The following is a 24,848-nucleotide window of genomic DNA, read 5'->3' on the forward strand; positions in this document are numbered from 1 at the left end:
TCAACTATAAATGTGAAATTATACAAAACATATTTCTTGATTAGTCATATTTTTTAAAAAAAGATAAGAAAAAAGTGAAAAAAATTATTCTTCAGTTTGCACTCATACTTCATCAGTTCTCTCCCTGAATGGCTATTATTTTTCATCTTAAGTCCTTCAGAATTGTCTTTCAAATGAGAGACATACATAGAGTAAAAAGAAAGGATTAGAGCCAAATATATTACATTCTAGTCAATTAAAAAATGCAAGGGTAACAATTAATCTTGGACAAAGTCAAAAGTAAAACAGATTTAATTAAAAGAGATAAACATGGAAACTGCATTATGTTAAAAGGTACCATGGAAATGAAACATTATCAATATCTTCTGCTTTTGAATTCCCCTCAGACATTTTATTTGGATGGAATATACTTTTTTCTCTTTTTTTCCCTTTTATTTTAAACCTTTACCTTCTACCTTAGAATCAATACTGTGTATTGGTTCCAAGGCAGAAGACTGGTAAGGGCTAGGCAATAGGGTTTAAGTGACTTGTCCAGGGTCACACAGATAGGAAGTGTTTGAGACCAGATTTGAACCTAGGACCTTCTGTCTCTAGGCCTGGCTCTCAGTCTACTCACTAAGTCACCCAGCTGCCCCCAGAATATACTTTTTTAAAAGCATTACATGGTACCTTTACAAAAACTGACCATATATTAGGACACAAAAATTTTATAATTAAATGCAGAAATATTAAATGCATGTTCTTAAGAGCATAATGCAATAAGAATTTGTATTAAATAAGGAAACATTGAAATAAAGAATAAAAATTAATTGGAAACTAAATAATTTAAAGTATAATTAGGTTATCTTGCCTCAGACACTTCTTAGCTATGTGATCCTAGGCAAGTCACTTAACTCCAATTGCTTAGCCCTTACCACTCTTCTATGTTGGAAATGATACTTAGTATTGATTCTAAGAAACAAGGTAAAAGTTTAAAAAATGAATAGGTTAAAAAACAAGTCATAGGAAAAATAAATTATTTTATTAAAGAGAATGAAAACATAGAACAACATAACAAAATCGAGATACAGCAAAAGCAGTAGAGGAAACTTTATATCATTAAATGCTCGTATTAATTTAAAAAAGAAAGAATAAAACAATGAATTGAAAATGCAATTAAAAACCAGAAAAAGAATAAATTAAATATCCCCAACTAAACTAAAATTTCACCAAATTGAAAATCCTAAAAATTAGAGGTGAGATTAATAAAATTGAATGAAAACCATTGAATTAATAAACAAAACTAGGGAGTTGGTTTTATAGGGGGGAAAGCAACAAACAGATAAATCACTGGCTAATAATGATTTTTGAAAAGAAAAGAAAACTAAATTATTAGCATCAAAAATGAAAAGGGTGAATATACTACTAATAAGGATAAAGTCAAATGAATTATTAGAAATCATTTTGCCTGGTGATATGCCAATAAATTTATCAATTTGAGTGAAATGGAAGAATACTTACAAAAATATAAACTGCCTCAACTAACAGAAGAGGAAATAGAATATCTAAATAACCCTATTTTAGAAAAAAAAGAAATTTAACAGGCCATAAGTGAATTTCCTAAGACAAAATCATCAGGACCAGATGGATTTACAAGTGAATTCTATGAAACAAACATTTAAAGATCAACTAATTCCAATGTTAATAAATTATTTGGAATAATAGGGAAAGGATTCCTGCCAAATTCCTTTTATGAAATAAATATGGTACTAATAGCTAAACCAGAAAGAACAAAAATAGAGAAAGATAATTATGAACCAATTTCATTAGTAAATACTGATTCAAAAAGCCAAAATAATAGCTAGGAGACTACCAGAATATATCACAAAGTGGGGCAGCTGGGTGACTTAGTGGATTGACAACCAGGCCTACAGACAAGTAGTCTAAAATTATACATTGTGACCAAAAAGGATTTATACAAAAAATGCAGGGATGATTTAATATAAAGAAAGTTATTAACATAATTAATTAAATCAATAACAAAAGTAACAAAAATAATATTCTATTAATAGATTCAAAAAAAGCTTTTGATAAACCGCAACACATTCTACTAGAAACACTTGAAAACATAAGGAGAAATGTATTTTTCTTTAAAACGGTAAAAAGCATCTACTTCAAACAGTAATCATTATTTGCAACAAGGATAATCTAGAAGTGATCAGTAGTGAAACAAGGATGCCCCTTATTCCCAGTATTATTCAATATTGTGTTAGAAATGACAGCAATAACAATAAGTAAAGAAAAGGAAATTGAAGGGATCAGAATGGGCAAAAATGTAAAAAAAAAATTATCTCTTTTTGCAGTTAATATGATGGTATATGTGGAAAATCCTAAAGATTCTACTAAAAAGTCCATTTTGACCTTATCTTAGTATATGGTGTTAGATATGGTCCATACCTAGTTTCTGCCAAACTGCTTTCCAATTATTTTGTCAAATAGTGAGTTCTTGTCCCAAAAGTTTGGGTCTTTGAGTTTATCAAATACTAGATAACTACTGCCATTTACTTCTTTGCACTGTGTAACTAATCTGTTTCATTGATACATCATTCTGCTTCTTAGCTGGCAGAAGATTATATTCATGAGTATACTTTTTAAATATAGTTTGAAATCTGGTACTGATAGGCTGCTTTCCTTCACATTTTTTTCTTCATGGATTCCTTTGATGTTCTTGCTCTTTTGTTTTTCCACATGAATTTTGTACAACTTTCCTTTTTAGTGATGTAGAAAACTTATGAAAACATATTTATTCCTGCTTTACTTGGCCTGTGAGTATATGGTTATTATCAAACTTTTATGAATGAGCACCAAGCACACAAATCATTTCCAAAAGGAGACTAAGATCAAAGGTTATCAGTTCAGAAAGTCAAGCATCTTGGTGAATAGACCAAGTCATCCAGTATTTTACAAATGGTGCCCAAATGCCTCATCTTTGGTCATTGAACTTGAAATGGTGACAAGCAGCATTGGTTAATGGACTTGCCGCTATGCCCCTTCTTTGACAGCTGGTCACAAAACTCAATAGCCATAAATTTCATTAACTTCCATTTTCACTAAGAGAATATATTTTCGCTAAGAGCACAAGGCCTGGAATTGGGAGGATATGGGTTCAAATTTGGCCTCAGATTCTTCCTAGCTGGGCAAGTCACTTAACCCTAATTACCTAGCCCTTACTGCTCTTCTGCCTTTGAATCAGTACTTGATTCTAATACAGAAGGTAAGAGTTTAAAAAAAAAAAAAAAAAAAAGATGTGTCCTTCTATCACCACTCTGGCCTTCAGGTGGTACCAAAAACCACAATTGTCTGGATCATGTTCTGGATACTTTGAGGAAAGTATTCATGACACCATGATTGGATTAGCAGCTTTTTTTTCAGTTCTTCTTTATTCTGCTTTCAGCTTTTCTTTGACTCTGAGGACTTCCTTGGTACTAGGGTCCTGCTCTCTGGGCATTTCTTATTCAGTACTTCCAGGCTGGGCTGGGTAGAAGACCCTGTTTCATGACTGCTATCCATCAGTTAGTTCTGACTTGAAAGACTTATAGTTGGACAAATTTCCTACATTGCTTCTTCTGACTGGAATGCCATTTTAAGAAATCTATGATCCGCTGATCCTATTTCTTCTCTCCCTCCTCCTCTTCCTTTTCTTCAGACTCATCTTTCATTCTTATTAAACTTCGAGGAAGTCCTAGAAGCTTAGGGGGTAACTTCCCTACTGTTCTGGTTTTTAATTTAAAATTGCTTCTTTCAAACACAGGCAATATTAACTTTTTAGACTTGTTTTCCAAATTTTCAGCCTGATTTTTTGGTCTTTTTTAAGCGCTGACATCTCTGTTGGCTTCACAAGTTTAATAAGTCCTTTAATTCTCTGCTGTTCTTTTCTTAGTTCAAAGGTTCTTAAATGTAGCCTTTTTCTGGGACACACCAGCTAATGTGCTCCATGATTTGATTTCTATCATAAATGCATCCAAAGAATTCTGCAGTATAGACTCTGACAGGGCTTTGCCTGAGATATTCAACTTCTCTGAAAGCTCAGCAAGTTCTTTCTCTGCAATATTTAGCTTCCCAATCAATGAATCATAGGTTTCTGGTTTAGCATCAGTCTTTCCAGTTTTTTTCAATCCTGTTAAGGCACTTTGATCAAGGAATGTGTCATCATTGCTGTCATAATAATCTTCTTCCTCTCAGTTCTTAGCTTTCCTTTTTCAAGATACTGCCTTCTGACGCAGCAAACCCAAAGTTTCAAACATCTGACAGGCTTCTTGGGAGCACTGGATCATTGCTTCCTTTTTCTTCCCTGAGAGAATGGCTTCAACCACCAACTGTTTTCCTGTTGAATCATCCACAGGCAACAACTCTGCAAAGCCAAGGTCTGTGTCCTTGTTCATGATATTCATATTCAAAGTCTTTTCCTCTTTCAAAAAAAAACCCTGTAGGACTTTTGGGGGATCCTTTTTATAAAATGCCATACATTCTTGCTGAAACTCTATGACAATAGGATTTTCTTTAACTTTTTCTTCAATGACATCTCTCATTCTCCAAGTACACCCCATCTCAACATCCTGACTACTAGTATTTCTCTTCTCTTCTTTGGAGTGTCTCCTCTTTATCTGAGTGTTTACCCAACATCTTCTCTAATTTAATCTGCTACTGCTTGTGGCAACGTCTTCAACCGAGATACCAATAGCTCAGATTCTTCCTCCTTATTATATTCTGGTCCCTGTAGAATAAAAAGTTGGGTGCTACCTCTGAAGCAGAGGTGACCCTGTGGTCTCAGCAGTAGGTGCCAGTCTGGGATATGGACCCTACTCCCCAGATTTTACATACAAAAGTCCATCTACAGGGGCCATCTTCCTTCTCCAGGAAATAGGACATCAAAGGGTACTCTGCTATCAACTCACATCGGGGCAGGTGCCCAAATACACCGAAGCTCTGGCCCTCTAGGCTGCAGCTGTCCAGGAGGGTCCCACCCTCAGCATCTCCAGCAGCAAGAAGTGTGTGTTTTGAGGGTGTAGAGTTCCAAGGGTACCTCCAGATACAGGAGAGCAGGAGACAGACTTCCAGCCATAGGTGTCACTGTGGCTTTCCCTGGCCTCTGCTTCTCCTCCACTAGGGCACCAGATCTGGACTTCTTAATATCTCACAGTCAGGCTAGCCTGGCTTGCTGCTCTCCAGGACACTCAGTCAGAAGCCTCTCCTTTTCCTCTATCAATTCCTCCTGCTCCTGAGGGTCTGGACCCACTGTAAGGTCCAGCAGTGCTGAAGGTAGCAGGAGAACCAGTTTTTTGAAGTAGCCCAAGAACAGCTCAGAGTTTCATTGCCACCATATTGGTGGAGTCTGGTGTCTAACGGTGTGTCACTCAGAAACCAGACCCCAAGAACCTCAAGTTTCCCACCTCAGCTTCAGTTCCTCTCTGGAGAGGATCGGTGAAGGTGCAGGATCTTACAGATGTCAGTAATCTCACCAACCCCACCACTTTCAACTGCCCCACTGAATTAAAACTAATGCTATAGAATAAAGGAGGCTAGAAAGGGAGGACATCTTTACAGGTTGCAATGTTTAGGGACACCTTCCAGGGGTCTTTTGACCCTAGGAACAGAGCTTTCCTCATGGATCTGGGGGGTGAAGGGGAAGAGTGATCTTTCCTTGCCTCTACTTAAAGTTCCCAGCAGTGCTTTGTCCTGCAGGCATCCCTGGGCGGGGAGGGGGGAGGAGGACCTCTAAACCCTGCCAAGGTTTGGCTTAGATGTTACTCCCATGAATTTTGTTGTGATTTTTTGAACTCCTTAAAATACAGTAATTCTTTAATATTTTTTATTGTTATGGCTCTGAATAAGTAAATTAAATAAGGTTGAATTGTCATTTTTATTGTATTGTTTTGGTTTACCCATGAGCAATTAATGTTTTCATTTGTGTGAAAAGGGTTTTGTAATTATATAGTTTCTGGGGTTGACTTCCATGTACTTCTATTGTCATCAATTAAATAAAATTTCTCTTACTATCTTTTTCTGATGGTAATGTAGAAATGCTAATAATTCATTTGAGTTTATTTTATATCCTGCAATTTTGCTAAAGTTAAATGTTTTGAAGTTCTTTTACCTGATTCTTTAAGTCTATTATTATATTGGTTGCAAAGATTGTTTCTCCATTGCCTATTCTAATTTCTTTTTCTTCTCTTATTGCTATAATTAGCATTTCTGGGACGATATCGAACAATCATGGACACTCTTGCTAATTAGGAAGGCTTTTGACTTATCCCCGTTAGAGATAATGCTTGCACTTACTCTTGTTTTAGATAGATAGTACTAATTATTTTATTTTATTTTTTAAAACCCTTACTTTCCATCTTAGAATCAATACTGTGTATTGGTTCCAAGGCAGAAGAGTGGTAAGGGCTAGGCAATGGGGATTAAGTGACTTGTCCACGGTCATACAGTTAGGAAGTGTCTGAGGTCAGATTTGAACCCAGGACCTCTATCTCTGGGCCTGGTTCTCAATCCACTGAGCCACCCAGCTGCCACCTAATACTAATTATTTTAAAGGATAACTTTATTAATTCATATAATTTCTAGTGTTAATGAGTGATGTATTTCTGATGTATTTTGTCAAAAAAAAAGGTTATTTTGAATCTATTGAGATAAATATTACCTTTTAAAGCTCCTCTCAAGTGATTTATTTAAAAGTCAGTTTTCTATTCAGTTCAGGCCTTTTCATCAGGAATGCTTGAAAGTCCTCTCTTTCATTAAAAATCCATTCCTGACCACCCCGAAAGGATTATACTCAATTTTGCTGGATAGGTTATTCATGGTTCCAAACCTAGTTGCTTTGTCTTCAAGAACATCATATTCCAAACCTTCAACTCCTTTAATGTGGAAGCTATTAAATCTTATGTGATCTTGATTGTGGATCTATCCTATTTGAATTGTTTCTTTCTGAGTGCTTACACTATTGGGAGATATTTAGTTTGGCCATAATATTCCTGGGAGTTTTCATTTGCAGATCTTTTTCAGGAAGCAATCAATGGATTCTTTCAGTTTTCATTTTACTCTCTGATTCTAGGATATTGGGGCCATTTTCCTTGATAATTTGTTGAAATATAAAATTGAGGCCCCTTTTTTATCATGGTTTTTAGGTAATCCAATAATTCTTAAATTCTCCGTCCTTAATCTATTTTCTAAGTCAAATGTTTTTCCAATGAAATATTTCACGTTTTCTTCTTTTTTCTTTCTTTTGGCTTTGCTTTATTGTTTATTAAAGTCTAATGGAGATCGTTTGCTTCCATTTGACCAATTCTAATTTTTTTTCAGATTTAAATATTTTAATTTTTTAGAAAAATTTTCCATGGTTACATGATTCCTGTTTTTACTTTCCCCTTCACCCCCCTTCAACCCCTCCCCCCATATCCAATGCAAATTTCCACTGGTTTTAACCTGTGTGATCAGTCAAGACGTATTTACATATTATTGATAGTTGCATTGGTGTGGTCATTTAGTGTCTACATCCCAAACCATGTCTGCATCAACCCATGTGTTGAAGCGGTTGTTTTACTTCTGTGTTTCCACTCCTGTAGTTCTTCCTCTGAATGTGGGTAGTGTTCTTTCCATAAATCCCTCAGAATTGTCCTGGGTCATTGCATTGCTGCCAGTACAGAAGTCCATTACATTCAATTTTATCACAGTGTATCAGTCTCTGTGTACAGTGTTCTTTTGGCTCTGCTCCTTTCACTCTGCATCAATTCCTGGAGGTCTTTCCAGTTCACATGGAATTCTTCCAGTTCATTATTCCTTTGAGTACAATAGTATTCCATCACCAACAGATGACAATTTGTTCAGCCATTCCCCAATCTAAGGACTTTCCCTCATTTTCCAATTTTTTGCCACCACAAAGAGCATGGGTATAAATATTTTTGAACAAGTCTTTTTTCTTATTATCTCTTTGGGGTATAAACCAAGCAGTGCTATGACTGGATCAAAAGGCAGATAGTCTTTTAAAGCCCTTTAGTCATAGTTCCAAATTGCATCCAGAATGGTTGGATCAATTCACAACTCCACCAGCAATGCATTAATGTTCCAATTTTGTCACATCCCCTCCAACATTCACCACTTTCCTTTACTGTCATGTTAGCTAATCTGCTAGGTGTGAGGTGGTACCTCAGAGTTGTTTTGATTTGTATTTCTCTAATTATAAGACATTTAGAACACTTTTTCATCTGTTTGTTGATAGTTTTGATTTCTTTATCTAAAAATTGCCTATTCATGTCCCTTGCCCATTTATCAATTGGGGAATGGCCTGATTTTTTTTGTACAATTGATTTAGCTCCTAATATATTTGAGTAATTAGACCTTTGTCTGAGTTTTTTGTTATAAAGATTTTTTCCCAATTTGTTGCTTCCCTTCTAATTTTGGTAGCATTGGTTTTGTCTGTACAAAATCTTTTTAGTTTAATGTAATCAAAATTATTATTTTACATTTTGTAATTTTTTTCTAACTCTTGCTTGGTTTTAAAATCTTTCCTTTCCCAGAGATATGACAAATATACTATTATGTGCTCACCTAATTTACTTATAGTTTCCTTCTTTATATTCAAGTCATTCACCCATTGGTGATTGGTCTGTAGTTTCTCTGTTTTTGTTCTACCTGGCTTTGGGATCACTACCATATTTGTGTCATAAAAGGAGTTTGGTAGAACTCCTTCTTTGCTTATTATGTCAAATAGTTTATATAGTATTGTGATTAGTTGTTCTTTGAAGGTTTGATAGAATTTACTTGTGAATCCATCTGGTCCTGGGGATTTTTTTCTTAGGGAGTTCTTTGATGGCTCGTTCAACTTCTTTTTTTGATATGGGATTATTTAAGTATTCTATTTCTTCTATTGTTAATCTAGGCAATTTATATTTTTGTAAATATTTATCCATATCACCTAGATTACTATATTTATTGCCATATACTTGGGCAAAATAGTTTTTAATGATTGCTTTAATTTCCTCTTCATTAGAGGTGAGGTCTCCCTTTTCATCTTTGCTACTGATAATTTGGTTTTCTTCTTTCCTTTTTTAAATTAGATTGACCAGTACTTTGCCAATTTTATTTGTTTTTTCAAAGTACCAGCTTAATTTTTTAATTTTATTTTATTAATTTCTCCTTTAATTTTTATAATCTCTAATTTAGTTTTTAACTGGGGAGTTTTAATTTGTTCCCTTTCTAGTTTTTTGATTTGCATGCCAAGTTCATTGATCTTTGCCGTCCCTAATTTGTTAATATATGCACTCTAGGATATAAATTTCCCCCTGAGTACTGCTTTAGCTGCATCCCACAGATTTTGGTAGGATGTCTCATCATTGTCATTCTCTTCAATGAAATTATTAATTATTTCTACAGCTTGTTCTTTAACTGATTTTGGAGAATCATATTATTTAATTTCCAATTATTTTTTATTTGCCTGTCCATGTGCCCTTACTAATTATTATTTTTATTTCATTATGATCTGAAAAGGTGACATTTATTATTTCTGCTCTTTTGCATTTGTTTGCCATGTTTCTAAGCCCTTAGTACATGGTCAATCTTTGTGAATGTACCATGTACAGCTGAAAAGAAGGTGTATTCCTTTTTGTCCCTATTTATTTTTCTCCACATATCTATTAATTCTAATTTTTCTAGGATTTTATTCACCTCTCTTATCTCTTATTTTTTTGTTTGATTTATATAGATCTGATAGAGGAAGATTTAGGTCTCCTACTATTATAGTTTTACTATCTATTTCCTCCTTGAGCTCTGCCAGTTTCTCCTTTAGAAATTTGTATGCTATACCATTTGGTGCATACATGTTGAGTGCTGTTATATCCTCATTGTATATGCTGCCTTTTTTCAGGATGTAATTACCTTTTCTATCTTTTTCAGTCAGATCTATTTTTACTCTGGCTTTGTCAAAAATAATCATTGCAACTCCTGCCTTCTTTTTCTCAGTTGAGGCCCAATAGATTTTGCTCCTGCCTTTTATTTTTTACTCTATGTATGTCTACCCACCTCATATGTGTTTCTTTTAGACAACATATGGTAGGATTTTGATTTCTAATCCACTCTACTATTTGCTTCTGTTTTATGGGAGAGTTCATCCCATTCACATTCAGAGTTATAATTATCAGCTGTGTATTCCCCAACATTTTGATATCCTCTCCTAGTTCTGACCCTTCTTCTTACACGATTTCCTTTTAACCCAGTGGTTTGTTTTAAATCAGTCCTCCTTATCCCCTCCTTTAGTTTACTTCCCTTTCCACCCCCTCCCTTTTTGTTCCCCTCTTATTATTTTTAAGGTCTATTGAATTCCTTCCACCCTCTCTTCCCCTCTCTTTTTGAATTCCCTAACCCACTATCCCCCTTGGTTTATCCCTTCTGACTTTCTCCATAGGGTAAAATAGAATTCGATATCCCAATGGATCTAGCTACTCTTCCCTCTCAGGATTAATTCTGTTGAGAATAAGGTCTAAGTATTTTCTATTAATGGTCTCTTCCTTTCCTTCATATAATAATATTCATCCCCTCCCCTTTCCATGCCCTCTTTGTGAGATATAGATTATCCTATTTTTCTTATTCCTTCAAGTTTCTCTTGGTGCCATCTTCTATTCCCCCTCCTTCTTTTTTTTCCATATCATCTTAGACCATTTAGTACTCCAACCTCTCCCTATGAATAGTTCTTCTAATTACTGTAATAGTGAATACAATTTTTGAGAATTACACATAACATTTCTCCACATAGGAATACAAATAATTTGATCTTATTGAAGCCCTTAAAGAAGCAAATTTAAAAATAAAAGTTTTCTTTCTTTTCCCTCTCTTATTTACCTTTTAATATTTCTCTTGATTTTTGTGGTTGGATATTAAATTTTCCATTTAGTTGTGGTCTCTTCTTTACAAATACTTGGAAATCTTGTGTCTTGTTGAATGCCCATACTTTCCCCTGGAAGGTATATAGTCAATTTTGATAGGTAGGTGATCCTTGGTTGTAGACCCAAATCTCTTGCCTTTCTGAATATCATATTCCCTGCTTTGCGGTCTTTTAGTGTGGAGGCTGCCAGATCCTGTGTAATCCTGATTGGTGTTTCTTGATATCTGAATTGTCTCTTTCTGGCTTCTTGTAATATTTTTTCCTTAACTTGGAAACTCTTGAATTTGGCAATTATATTCCTGGGGATTGACTTTTGAGAGTTTAGTGTAGAAGGTGGTCTATGGATCCTTTCAATGTCTATTTTGTCCTCTTGTTGAAGGACATCAGGGTAGTTTTCTTGGATGATTTCTTGTAGTATAGTGTCCAAATTTCTATTAATTTCTGATTTTTCAGGAAGACCAATCATTCTCAAATTGTTTCTTCTAGACCTGTTTTCTTGATCTGTCATTCTTTCAGTGAGATATTTCAAGTTTCCTTCTATTTTGTCATTCTTTTGACTTTGATTTATTAGTTCTTGCTGTCTTACAAGATCATTGGCTTCTACTTGCCCAATTCTGAATTTTAGAGCCTGGCTTTCTGCTATAATCTTTTGATTTTCCTTTTCAATTTGGTCTATCCTGTTTTTCTTGGTTTCCTACTGTTTAATTTGCATCTCCAATTTGCTTAACATTTTGTTGATTTGGGGGCATCTTTCTCCAGTTGGGAGTTTCTGTCTTTTAACCTACTAATTTCCTTTTGAGCTATTTCCCACTTTTTTTGTCAAATCTCTTCCATCTTTCTCATGATTTTGGGTTTGAACTCTTCAAGAGCTTGTGACAAATTTCCTTTTTGGGGGGAAGGTTTAGATGTATTTACTTGTTTGTCCTCCTCTGCTGTCTGTTCTGTTGTCTGGATTTTTTCTGTGTAAAAGTTATTGAGCATTAATGCTTTCCTCTTGTTCTTTCTCTTGGTTAGTTCTTGGGCATTGCTTGCCATTATTATGCTGTTTTCCCTTCTCAGTCAGAAGTCTGAGTGAGGCAGGCAGGCTCTCTGTGTATAGAGCTTTGGAGCAGTTTTTGCCTGAGTCACAGTGCAGTGCTGCCTCTTTCAACTTTATCCTCACACCTAAGGTCCGCGTTCTTTAGCCTCCTGGGGTCTCAAGTCTAGCTGTTCTCAGGGTCAAGCCTCCTGGTGGTCCCCTTGCTTTCTCCTCTGCCCGAGGCCCCTTTACGAGTCTCAGTCCACTGCTTCCACAGTCTGTCACCCCTCTGCAATAGGTCTGTGCCCAAGGTCTGCACTCAAGTTTCATGCTCAAAGTCAGCATTCTTTAGCCTCTTGAGGTCTTAAGTCTTGCTGCTCTCAGGAGCAAGGCCCTGGTGATCCCAGTTAGCTGACAAGAACTTAGTGAATGCTCCATACTTGCTCGAACTCTTGTGTGCTGGCTCTGGGACTATAGGTGGGGTGGGGTAGGGTTGATCAGCTCACGTTTTAGTGAAAGCTATTTCATCCCCTTATAGCGTGGAAATGCCCAAATCCCAGGTACTTTCAATGCTGCGCTCTACTGTGGGCTTGGTTCATTTGGATTTGGTTTATGTGTCCTTTTGAGGTGTCATGTATGGGCCAATTAGGAGAATTAAGCACCCTGCTTCTACTCTGCAGCCATCTTAACCCAGAAGTCCAATTCACAACTTGAAGAAATAGAAGAGAGGAGATGGGAAGGAAAGTAACCATGACTTTCAGTCTCTGGGCATTCTTTTTAGTTGTCTGGAACCATGAAAATTCATAATATCACTTTGTGGAGTCAGTTCAACCCTGATCACAGGACAGGCAAAAAGAAAAGCTTCAAGGACATATCAAAATAGAATCTGGAATACATTGCTGCCAGATTCTTATAAGTTACATTAGAAAGCACATAGCATTTGTATGGAGCAACAGAGAACAAGTCAGACTGATTAGAAACAAGGTAGTTATTCTGAGGAAAAGAGGCACTTTTGACAATAAGGACAGCATCTATAGGCAGCAATAATGCTCATTTAGAAGAGCAGAAATTTAGTTCATATTCTGAAGAATGAAAACAAAAGGTACTGAGTAAATGTAAAGGTAATGAATCTGTATTCTCCTTTGGAAAGTAGTCCTTTGGTCTAAAGGAGAATACAGCAAATTCTGTATTCTGCCAAAATAAAACTGACAGTAGATTCAGGGAAGATCAAAAGTTCAACGAGACTTCCAAAATCTTTCAATAATTTTTTATCTCTTATACTGAATAATTGAAATAATAATATACTCAGGATATTGGGGATCCTGAATTCTGAAGTTCATCTAAGCAGTGGTATAAAAAAATCAAAGTCTTGAAAAATACATTGATATTTTTTACTAGAAAATGAAGTGCAAGCACTAGAGTTTAGGTTGGTTGTTAAAGATTGATTACATTCTGTCAACCCAAATTCCTCTTAACATTTCTATTGGCCAAAAGAATCAAGGCTTTAAACCTTAAAAGAGAACCATCTAAATATAAACTCATAACATCAAATATATTACAGAACTTTCTGATGCATATCTAGATGCCCTAAGAAGTATCCACATGGGAGACTATGAAATACTAGGCAACTGATTCTGGAAGAAGAAATTCTTCTTTCCCCTACCACATATGTTGGACCAGCCTCTTTCCATTGGCCCCATAGCCAGAACTGGTTGTTCCTTTAAATCTACCTGATGGAGGAACAGTCAGGCATTCTCTTTGGGGAGGCATTCAAGTGTAAGGTCTTATACACCCTCCACAAGGGCAGTTTGGTAGAAAAAAGATTACATTCCTCTTGATTTAGGTCTTGCAGCTCCAAGAAACAAGCTTGAGTTTTTGGTCTGTTTCTTTTATCATCTTCAGTTCTAGGTAAAGGCAATTGAGTCCTAGTTGCAGGAATTTGAATGGAAACAGTGGAGCCAAGATTCCAAGCCAGATGTTACTCTCAGTCCACCGAAGAAATCCTCAGGAGATAGGGTACCAAGATGAGAATCGGAGCAGGGAAGGATTTTAAAACTGGATTTTGATGGAACTGATGTTATCTGCTATAGGAACTAAACCAAATCAAAAACCTATCCTCCCTTCCCTAACCAAAACCCATGGGAGTATAGGAGAGATTATGATGCCCCAGGTAACAGAACAGGAAGGAGGAATTGTATGCTTGTTCTTGCTATAAATTTAAAATAAATATTTGTTTTTTAAAAGCTAGTTTTACTGTTAAGTGCTTATATAGAACCTAAGACTGAAGGAACACAATTGGTGGCAGCTTAAGCCAATGGCAGAGACTAAATACCTCCTAACCTTCTTAAAGGTACTGACAAACTCTGAAGAAGTGAAAATGTAATATAACTAATCTGCAGAAAGTAGGGGCTGGAGTAGTCATAATTACATATAATGTTTAAATTTCTTGATTATTTTTCTTAACCATGTACAGAACAACAAATGTAAGTCATCAAAGCACGTTCTTATAAAACAGAAGATGGGGGGAAGGAACCCAACTAGACAAACTCTTTAGCTGCAGGAATAATTACAAGAAGGAAACCAACACAAAAAATGCTTATATTGGTGTGTGTTTGAGCTTGTTGGCATGTAAAGTGTTGAGATCTTTTGTTTATTGTTCTCTTATGACAGATGAACAAAGTATCTCTAGTTAGCTCTTAGAATAAAATTACATTTGTAGAAAAATACTATCATTTGGATCAAGTTGTTTTGTGTATTATATAAGTATAAATACAGCTACTCTATAAGGTAATTACAGCTTAAAAGGTATTTTAACACCTATATAAATTAAATATTCTATATTGCAAATGCATTATGGAGCCATACTTTTCTGTTATTTCTTTCATAATTTTGATTCATTTTATTGTCAGAGAAAGTGTAGCTTTGGGGGTTGAATAGTCTATTTGAACCAAGTTCATTAAAATAATAATCTAGTATTAAAATCTATTGTTTGGATAATGTGACTTTCCTCTAATGTGCTAGTGTGCTAATTTCATAATAAAATTATACCATATTTATATATTTGCTATATTCATGATTCTTCCTTATTCAAATACAAATAGATCATCGGAGAAAAAAATAAACATAGCTATATACTCACTATTCCCACGTTCTTAATGAAGTATTCAGATTTCACATAACAAAGATGTTTCCTTAAAAAAAATTTTAATGAGTTATATCAGGATCAACTCATTTTCAGAATATGTATGTTATATGAAATGTATGTTAGAAATATGAGAAGTGTAAATAATTTCAAAAGACTGAAATAGTGCTAGTATTAGAAAACTGGCTTTGTAAGAATTGCTCCATTGATTTTGAGTGGAACTGTTTTATTCAAAAAAGCCCAGATTAGCAACAGCAGCTGGTGTTAAATGAGACCCTTCTTTTTTTTCACCTACTTTCCAGCTGGGTTAAGGGAGGCACAAAGAGATTGAGATGACTGAGGTCAAAGAATATGACACTGGTTCATCCAAATTGGAGCTTGATTATATAAGAATTTCTGGGTTGTGTTTCGTTTTTTCTAAATTACTATAATATAAAGTTGGAGCTATTTGTAAAACACTGAGGATTATGATTAATTGAATTAAAGAATTTTCTAGCTAAAAGGGTCTTAGCAATCAACTAGTACAATCCTTTCTTTTTAGAGACAAGGAAATGAAGATTCTAAGGTTATCTGATTTACCCAAAGTCACAAACCTAGTTAATAAAGTTCCTCTTTCTAGTTCTGTGATCCTGAGTAAACATGCTTCTGGACCCCTGTTTTCTTATATGTAAAATGGAGATAATAGTATATGTAGCACCCCTTCTGAGGTGATTTCCCTAAATCCCACTTGCATTGGCAGCTGGGTCCCCCCCTCCCCAATCTAGGATTAACTATTATCCTGCCAGGTGGTAGGTAGGGATGTGCTAAAGCCAAGTCATACTGTTTTCAGGAGAGACAGTTGATAAATTGATAGTTCAGAAATTGGCAAATTTTACAAATAAGACCTTGATTTACTTTTTTGTTGATTGACTAGACTTAAGAAAGTGATAGAAAAAATGTGAAAAATGCAGATTAAATTTAAAAGACCCTGCAAGATTTCCTAGTAATCTACTTCTCCTACCCCCAGCTTGTTGTTAAATATTAACCAGCACAGCTCTGGTGTTACGGTTAATCTTGACAGGCCATATATCTAATATTGTAGTCACTCCCCTTACTGTAGGGACCCCCACTGGTGTACTTCTCTCTGGTTTCCTCTTCTAAAGCTTCCTAGACATCAGCCTTAACAACCATACCATAGGTTGGAGGAACCCTGGAGGAACTTCTACCCTAGGGCTCCTTATCTCCTAATTGGTAACTATTTCTCCTAACCTCTCTACAAGAAGGCTGCAACCTAACTTCACATCCCTCCCTCCTCTTTTGCTATTCTATTGCTATAGATTCCTTCTATACAATTATCTCACCACCGCCTAACCAACTGTGTCTTCCCTTTCCTCCTTTCCCTACCCCCAGGATTATTTTGGAAGCATGAAAAATTTTCTGATTGACCCTTTTTTTGGGGGTGGGGGTTATGCAAACAACATTCATTATATTATTGTACAATATATATTTTGTCATACATCCTCATATGATGTATCTAATCTACTCTTGCCAGCTCCTGGATGGATTGTGTCAATCTACTCCCCTTTGGCTCTATTTGCCATACCAGTTCAAAATGCCTTTCCCAGTCCTCCACTTTTTGGCATGCAAGTCTCCTTTATTAGAATGTAAGAACCTTAAAGGCAGGGGTTGCCTTTGCTTCAGCTATGAATTTCCTAAGTGAATAAAGCAGTGGTATGTATTTCCTAAGTGAATAAAGCAGTGGTGGCTGGCATATAAGTGCTTAATAGATATTTTTTCCCCACTGATTATCAGTCAGTGGTCTTTAATTTACTTTTTAGTAGGAAATTGGTATCTGATGTCACAGTTGAACCCAGGACCTTCCAACTCTAGGCCTAACACTCTTATCTACCTAGCTGCCTCCCTCAATTTATTTTTAGCAAGATATTTTTAAGATAATATAATAAGGGAGAAGCTAGGAGTCTCCGTGGATTGAGAGCCAGGCCTGGAGATTTAGGAGGTCCTGGGTTCAAATCTGATTATGTGATCCTGGGTAAGTCAGTTACCCCTACCACCCCCATCCCAATTGCCTAGCTCTTACCACTCTTCTGCCTTGGAACAAATACATAGTACTGATCCTAAGACAGAAGATAAGGTTTGTTTGATGTTTTTAAAGATAATTTAGTAAGAAAAATTGGTATAAAACATTTCCCCTACCAAAATCAGGGATACTCACTCCACAAAGTCCCAGGAGAAAGTGGACTAAAACACAAAGAATAAAGATAGAAGTAAAACTAAGATAGTAGACTAAAAAAGCACTCAGCTGAGCTCTCCAAAATTTCCTTCCAAATAACTTTAAAATAATGCCTTAAATTGAATTCTAGAGTAGCAGTACCAACAAAAGGCCAGGTGAAACAAATTTCTACTCAAAGACAACTTCAGAGGTCAGCAGGAAAGGTCTAACACTGAGGAGGGTGGTGAGTCAAACCTGGAGTGCAAGACAGTTCTGCACTGTAGCATCAGCAAGAGGTCTTGGAGGTGACTACATTGGCAACAACAATAGCAGCTTCTGGAATTCTCAGTCCACAGATAGTGGGGAGTAGGAAGGAGTTTGCAGGGGTAGTCTCAGGTCCAAAAGGAGTAATGCCACTTGCTGCCACAGAGATATAGGAGCTCTGATCACAGTACCAGGGTAGAGAGGAATGATTAGAATCACTCACAAGGAGGTACAGGGACCATGGTCTCAAATCCAAGGGAGCACTAGCAATTGTGGATACAGGAGAGCAAAGAAAGAAGGATGGCTTCAGGAAAGCAAGGAAGGAACTGATCACAGTTCCAGGGCCAAGAGGAATACTAGAGCAGGTGGCTATAGGGGAACAAAGTCTCATTCTGGGTAAAGACCAGAGCACAGACTAGGAAAAGAGTGATCATACCTCTCCTTAGATCACACCACCTTAGAATCATCAAAAACCTACAGATAACCAGAGTTACTGAAAACAACAATAGGAAAAGTCTGAAATTTGGTATAGTATTCTCTCTATCCTGGGAGCAGAACCCAACTTTAACATAAAATTAAAAGTCAGTAAATAGGCTAGAAAAAATATGCAAGTGACAAAAAATAACATGACCATCAAAAGGGGAAGATCAAGACATAAATTCAGAAGAATAAACATCAAACAGCTACATGCAAAGCCTCAAAGAAAAAAATAAGTAAATTAGATACAAGCCCCCCCCCAAAAAAAGAATTCTTAGAAGAACTGAAAAAGAATTTTAAAAATCTAATAAGAGAAGTAAAGGAAAACTTGGAGAAAGAAATGAGAGTAAGAAAATTATGCAAAAAGTCAACAGCTTAGTAAAGGAGGCACAAAAATAACACTGAAGAAAATAACACCTAAAAAAACAGAACTGGTCAAATGGTAAAAGTGAAGAGAGAGAAAGGGGGAGAGAGAGAGAGAGAGAGAGAGAGAGAGAGAGAGAGAGAGAGAACTCCTTTAAAAGAATTAGTCAAATGAAAAAAGAAGTACAAAAGCTCACTGAAGAAAATAATCCATAAAATTCGAATTGGGAGAGTAAAGTTAATGACTCCATGAGATATCAAAAAACAAGAAAAGAAAATAATGAAAAAAATAGAAGAAAATGTGAAATATCTTGGAAAAACAATTGACCTAGAAAATAGATTGAGGAGAGAAAATTTAAAAATTATTATTATTATTATTATTATTGGAAAGCCATGATAAAAAAAAGGGAGGACTCAATATTATATTTCAAGAAACTTAGGATAAGTTTTCCTAGATATCCTAAAATCAGAGGATAAAACAGTCATTAAAAGAATCAATTGATCACTTCTTGAAAGAGATTCCAAAATGAAAACTCTTGGGAATATTATAGCAAGATTTCAGATCTCCCAGATTAAGGCAACAATATTGCAAGCAACCAAGAAAGAAACAATTCAAATATTGTGGAGCTACATTCAGGATCACACAATATTTAGTAGCTTCCACATTAAAAAGTAGGGCACTTAGAAGATGATATTCTGGAAGGCAAAGCATTTAGGAGTACAATCAAGAGCAACCAATCCAACAAAACTGAGAATAATCCTTCAGGTGGAAAAATGAGCTATAGCTCATTTAATCTTCACAATCTTGTTACAGAGACACTATTATTAACTTCCTTTTTCAGATGTGGAAACTAAAGTGAACTATATGTACCGATATATTTATAATAGCACTTTTTGGAGCAGCATAGAAATGAGAGACAAACTAACTATTCATCAATTGGGAAATTACTATACAAGTTTTGTTATATAAATGTAATTGAATATTATTGTACTATAAAAAAATGAAAAGTGAACATAGAGAAGCATAGGAAGATTATATGAATTGATGCAGATTTTGCTGTTTCCTATTTCCTTTTCCAGATCATCTTACAGATGAAGAAACTGAGGCAAAAAGGGTTAAGTGACTTGCTCAAGGCTACACAGCTAATAAGTATCTACAGCCAGATATGAATTCATGAAGATGAGTCCGTTGGCTCCAGGCCTGGTCCTTTATCCATTGCACCACCTAGCTGTCCCAAAATGGCAAGTAGTATATATCTAAAACCATCAGCAAAGGGGCAGCTGGATGGCTCAGTGGATTGAAAGCCAGGCCCAGAATCCAGAGGTCCTGGGTTCAAATCTGGCCTCAGACACTTCCCAGCTGTGTGACCCTGGGCAAGTCACTTAACCCCCATTGCCTAGCCCTTACCACTCTTCTGCCTTAGAACCAATACCCAGTATTGATTCTAAGATGGAAGGGAAAGATTTTAAAAAATAAAACCATCAGCAAGCATTGCCTATAATGGGAATAAGCTAGAAGCCTTTCCAATAAGATTAGGAGTGAAGCAAGAATGCCCATTATCATCACTATTATTCAATATCATTCTAAAAATGCTGGTTATAGAAAAAGAGTAAAAAGAAATCGAAGGAATTAGAATAGGCAATAAGGAAACAAAATTATTGCACTTTGAAGATGATATGATAGTACCCTTGGAGAACCCTAGAGAACCAATTAAAAACTAGCAGAAATAATTAACAACTTTAGCAAACCTACAGGATATAAAATAGACCCACATAAATTATTAGCATATTTCTATGTTGTCAACAAAGTCCAGAAAAAAGATATAGAAAGAAAAAATCCATTTAAAATCACTGAAGACAACATAAAATACTTGCAAGTCTACCTACTGTGTGAATTTATTTTTTTATATGCTATGTTAACTTTTAAATAATGGTCAGTGAGAATTTCTGAGCACTCCTTTGTCTGAGTTTTGGGTCAGAGATGCCATCCAATCTGCTTTTTGAATTTTCTTTGTTCTTAGGAATCCCCAGAAATGTCTTCCTTTTTACTTAACCCAGATAATAAATGAAGGAGAGAAGGGTTCTTTTCCTGTATATGTGACAGACTCCTCATCTGTCAACTTGTGGGGATGGAGAGGGATAAATGGTTTGATAGGCCATTTCTTAAATAGCTATCCATCAATTAGAACTGTTTTGGAATGTTCAAGGGAGGGACTGAATAATGAGCTCCTAAAACCTCATTTATTAAGCATCCTGACACAACTTCTGGGTCTCTGTTCATTCAAGGACTTGGATCTTTGTCACTTTGTTAGGAATGATGCTAGCCTAACAAATAAACCTGATGTAGTCAATAGACATATTCTTACCCAAAAATCTGTCTCTCCAAATTTTTTTAATCCTAACACTGCCAAGATAAATTTAGGAACTTTATGAACACAGTTTGAAAACAGTTTTCACACAATATCAAATATAAACAACTGCAGAGAAATTAATTTTTGTGCATAGGTCAATATAATGAAAATGACAGTTCTACCTAACTTGAGTTATATAATCAAATTCCCAAAAAATTATTTTATAGAGCTAAAAAATAATTAAAAATATTTTATAGAGCTAGAAAAAAAATTGATCTGGAAGAACAAAAGGTCAAGAATATCATAGGAATCAATGAAAAAATGTGAAGGAAGATGACCTAGGCATATGAAATCTCAAACTGTAGTATAAAGCATTAATAATGAAAAAAATCTGTTACTGGCTAAGAAACAGAGTGGAGAATCCATGGAATAAGCTGAGTACACACTTTAGTAAATAGCTATAGTAATCTAGTGTTCCATAAACTCAAAGATCCAAACTTTTGAAATAAAAACTCATTATTTGAAAAAAATTACTGCAAAAACTGGGAAGCAGTTTGGCAGAAACCAAACATAATCTATTAAATTAGAACAACATCTCACACTGTATACCATGAAAAGTTTAAAATGCATAAATAATTTAAGCATAAAGGGTGTTATCATAAGCAAATTAAGGAAGCATGGAATATTTTATCTGTCAGGTTTACAAATAAAGGAAGAATTTAGGACCAAAACAAGAGATAGAGAACATTATGGGTTGTAAAATAAATAATTTTGATTACATTAAAAAGGTTTTGCACAAATAAAACCAATATAGCCATAATTAGAAGGAAAGTAGAAAACCAGGAGATGATTTTTATAGCAAGTTTTCTGATGAAGTATTCACTTTTCAAATTTATAGAAAACTGAATCATATTTTAAACACATGAGTCATTTCTCAATTGATAAATGGTCAAAGGATACAGGAAATTTTCAGAAAAAATCAAGGCTAACTATAACCAAATGAAAAAATATTCTAAATCACTATTGACTACAGAAATGTAAATTAAAACAACTCTGAGGAGCCACTTCATACCTATCAGATGGGTAAATTGACAGAAAAGGAAAATGATAAATGTTGAAGAGGATATGGGGAGGGGAGGACATTAATGCACTCTTGGTGGTGTTGTGAGCTGGTCCAATCATTCTGGAGAGCCATTTGGAACTATGACCAAGGTCTATAAAATTGTGTGTATTCATTAACCTAGTTATACCTGTATAAGCTTATATTCCCAAAGAGAAAAAGGAAAATAACCTATATTCTCAAACATATTTATAGCAGCTATTTTTGTGGTAGCAAAGAATTGGAAATTCAAGGAATACACATCAACTGGGAAATGGCCAAACAAGTTGTGGCATGTGATTGGGATGGAATTCTATTATAGTTAAGAAATGTTGAGCAGAAAAAACCCTGAGAAGATTGAAATGAACTGATTGCAAAGTGAAATGAGCAGAACCAGAACAATGTGCACAGTCATAGCCATATTGTATGATACTCAACTATAAATGACTTAGCTATTCTCAGCAATATAATGATCCAAGACATTTCTAAAGGACTTATGATGAAAAATGCCATCTATCTCCAGAAAAAGAATTAAATGAGTCTGAATGCAGACTGAAGTATTTGTTATTGTTGGGGATGTTCTTTTCTTCCTTCATAGAATCCTCATGAAATTCTACTTTGTCCCAACCAAAATTCCATCTTTCATTGAAAGTCATTCCTATTCTCTCTTAATTATAGTGCCTTCCCTTTATTAATTATTTCCTATTTATTCTGTATATAACTTGCTTTGTATAAATTTGCATGTTTTCTCTCCAATTAGATTGGTAAGCTCCTCGAAGGCAGAGACTGTCTTTTGTCTCTTTTTGTGTAATCAGTGCTTTATATTGCATCTGGCATATTGTAGGTGCTTAATAAATTGATTGATTGATTCTCCATAACTTTATCATTTTGCTAGGCTAAAAGGCTCAGTGCCCTTGTAGATCCTATAGTCAACATTATCTTTCCATGTCCATGCTTTCCTCACAATGTCTTCTATTGCTTCTGGTTGGATGTGCTGTCTCCTCCGGTCTAATATGTTTTTTGTGGGGAAGGTGACTCCCCTCAGTCTCTAATCTTGCTGACTTCAGGAATAAGTGTAAAATTCAGTCTGTCAATGAGTACATATTAAACACCTACTATTTATTGGTAGATAGTAGATAGAGTGCAAGACCTGGGGTCAGGAAGTCTCATCTTCATGAGTTCAAATATGACCTCATATACTAACTGTGTGACCCTGGCAAGTCACTTAACACTGTTTACCTCAGTTTCCTCATCTGTAAAATAGAGAGGGAAATAGTAAACCATTTCAGTATTTTTGCAAAAAAAAATGGGATCACAAAAACATGCTAAGTACTGTGATTAGTTTGAGGAATACAAAGAAGGCAAAAAATAGCCCCTGGGATACCCATGGTTCCGGGTTAAGATGGCGGCAGAGTAAAAAGCAGCTCTTAACCTCTCCTGACCGAAACACACAAGACTCCTCAAGGGGACATAAAAACAAGTCCAGATGAACGGAGGAACCCCACAACAGGGTGCAGCGTGGAAGGTACGTGGAATCGGGACATTTCCATGCTATAAAGGGGTGAAACAGTTCTTACTAAATCGCGGACTGAGCAACCACCCCACCCCAACCCCTACCACACACACCACCTATAGCGCCGAAGCCAGTTAAAAAGAAATAGAGCAAGTTTGGGGCACCCATCGAGTCATTGGCAGCTCCGGGGCCTGTTCCTGAGAGCAGTGAGATTTGAGACCCCAAAAAGCCAAAGAACGCACTTGAACTCTGAGCACGGGAGCGGCGGAAGCGTGGGTGGAGGCAGACACAGCCAGTAGCTAAAGCTCTGAAACCCTGAGTGGGAAACCAGTGCAGACAGATATACGAATGTGGAAGCAGCACCCTGAGACTTGTAAAGGAACCTCCAGCAGAGGATCAAGCAAGGGGGTCCACCAGGGGGCTCGACCTTGGTAAAAACCAGAACTCAGACCTCAGGAGCCAAAAGACGGCAGACAGACCCCAAGCGCGAGGATAAAGCTGAGAAGCTGCTGGGCTAATGATGGCTACCCAGACTCAGGAAGTTCAGAAGAGAAAGATAAACAACACGAAAAAGAAGTCTTTAACACTTGACAACTTTTACACAGAGAAAATCCAGACAACCGAGCAAACAGAGGAGGAGAACAGACAAGCATCCGGAGCCCCCTCAAATAAGGAAAACTCCTCACAAGCTATGGAAGAGTTCAAAACTGAGATTCTGAGGAAGATGGAAGAGATCTGGCAAGAAAATAACAGTTTAAAAGGTAGAATCTTGCAATTGGAAAGTGAGGCTCAGAAATCAAATGAACTGATAAGCAAATTGAACCAGATTGAAAAAGAAAACCAAAAGATCATAGCTGAAAACCAGTCCCTAAAGGCTAGAATTGAGCAATTAGAAGCTAATGATCTCTCAAGACAACAAGAACAAATAAAACAAAGTCAAAAGACTGAAAAAATAGAAGGAAATATGAAATATCTCAATGAGAGAGTGACAGACCAAGAAAACTGGTCTAGAAGAGACAACTTGAGAATCATTGGTCTTCCAGAAAAACCAGAAATTAATAGAAACCTGGACTCCATACTAAAAGTAATTATTCAGCAAAATTGCCCTGAAGTCCTACAACAAGAGGGCAATATAGACATTGAAAGGATTCATAGAACACCCACTACATTCGACCCAGATAAGAAAATGGCCAGAAATATAATTACCAAATTCAAGAGTTTGCAAGCAAAAGAAAAAAATCTTACAAGAAGCCAGAAAGAGACAATTCAAATATCAAGGAACACCAATCAGGATCACACAGGATCTGGCAGCCTCCACGCTAAAAGACCGTAAGGCCTGGAATACAATATTCAGAAAGGCAAGAGAGCTGGGCCTGCAACCACGGATCAACTACCCATCAAAATTGACTATATATTACCAAGGGAAAGTATGGGCATTCAACAAAATTAAAGAATTCCAAGTATTTGCACAGAAAAGACCAGGGCTAAATGGAAAGT

The 24,848-nt window shown here is 35.9% G+C and overlaps 1 pseudogene; it reads right to left on the bottom strand.

Moving 5' to 3' along the window:
• Positions 1-3,572: 3,572 nt before the first annotated feature.
• The window catches only part of LOC123241737, a 52,479-nt pseudogene continuing 31,203 nt past the window's right edge, over positions 3,573-24,848 (bottom strand).

This window comes from Gracilinanus agilis, chromosome 3 (genome assembly GCF_016433145.1).
Source record: "Gracilinanus agilis isolate LMUSP501 chromosome 3, AgileGrace, whole genome shotgun sequence".
Lineage (NCBI taxonomy): Eukaryota > Metazoa > Chordata > Mammalia > Didelphimorphia > Didelphidae > Gracilinanus > Gracilinanus agilis.